The sequence below is a fragment of the Zingiber officinale genome, chromosome 9B (assembly GCF_018446385.1).
Source record: "Zingiber officinale cultivar Zhangliang chromosome 9B, Zo_v1.1, whole genome shotgun sequence".
NCBI classification, from domain to species: Eukaryota; Viridiplantae; Streptophyta; class Magnoliopsida; order Zingiberales; family Zingiberaceae; genus Zingiber; species Zingiber officinale.
In genome coordinates this window covers 57,127,513-57,128,978 of record NC_056003.1, presented here as the reverse complement: position 1 = coordinate 57,128,978, position 1,466 = coordinate 57,127,513, and positions in this window count along the sequence as shown.

Here is a 1,466-nt window from a genome sequence, read left to right as displayed (position 1 = left end):
TTCCCTTCCTGATTCTTGGGAAACGATGAAACAGAACCTGACCCATAGTGAGAGTATCAAGACTTTCACTGATGTCTCACGCCATATGGAACTTGAGGCGGAGAGGATTGAATCCGCAAGGATTTTGGGTGAAGCTTTTGTAGCTGATTGTTCTAGTTCCAAGAATAAGAACAAGTGGTTTAAGAAAGGAAAGGGGAAAGGAAAGGAGGCTAATGTTGTTGTTGCGAAAAACCAAATCAAGAAGAAAGGAAAGAAATATGGACAAAAACCTAAGAGCAGGTTGACTTGCTTCAACTGTGGCAAGAACGGCCATTTTGCTCGGGATTGTACTGAGCCTTAAAAGGTAGATCCATTTTTGTCTTCTTTCCACGAGCAATATGTTGCAAGTACAGTGTTGTTAGCTGATTCGTATCCTTTGTGGATTGTAGATTCAGGAGCAACGAACCACGTAGCTCGTGATCGAGCTACATATGTGGAGTACCGTCGGGTACCAGCTGACAACAAATGGATATATGTAGGAAACAATGCAAGAATTGAAGTCAAAGGAATTGTCACTTGCAAGCTCAACCTACGTGGTGGAGGCACGTTGTTTCTACATGATGTCCTGTACGCTCCTGAGATTCGACGGAATCTGGTTTCCGTTATTTGTCTTCTTGATTTAGGTTACAATGTAAATTTTTATAGCCGTTGTGTGGAACTTCGAATTAACTCTGTGTTGATTGGATATGGTTTTATAACAAATGGTTTTATGGTTCTTGATGTAGAACCAAATAATAATGATGGTTGTTTTTCAAACATTGCTCTTAATAGTAATGCTGATGTTAATGATGAAATTTGGCATGCTAGATTGGGACATATAGGATAAGAACGAATGAATAGATTAGCTAAGGAGGGCCTTTTAGGCACTCATGCTAAGATTAACTTGTCTATATGTGAACATTGTCTTGTGGGAAAGACGACTAGAAAACCATTTGGTAAGACTATTAGGGCTGAATCACCATTGCAATTAATTCATTCGGATATTTGTGGTCCAATGAATATGAAGGCTAGAAATGAGAGTTCTTATTTCATTACATTTATTGATGACTTCACACGTTTTGGTCATGTGTATTTGATTTCTCACAAATCTGAAGCATTGGATTATTTTATTAGTTACTTGAACGAAGTTGAGAATCAATTGGAACGTAAGGTTAAAACCTTGCGCACTGACCGTGGAGGAGAATATTTGTCTGATCAGTTCAAGACAATGTGTAATGAGAAAGGGATTATTAGACAACTAACTATTCCTGGAACTCCACAGCAAAATGAGATTGCTGAAAGAAGAAATAGGACTCTTCTTGAAATGGTTAGGTCTATGATGGTGTAGGCTAATTTGCCAATCTCCTATTGGGGAGATGCATTATTAGTTGCGGCCTATATACTTAACAAAGTGCCTTCAAAGTCAGTTCCATCTACCCCACATGAAC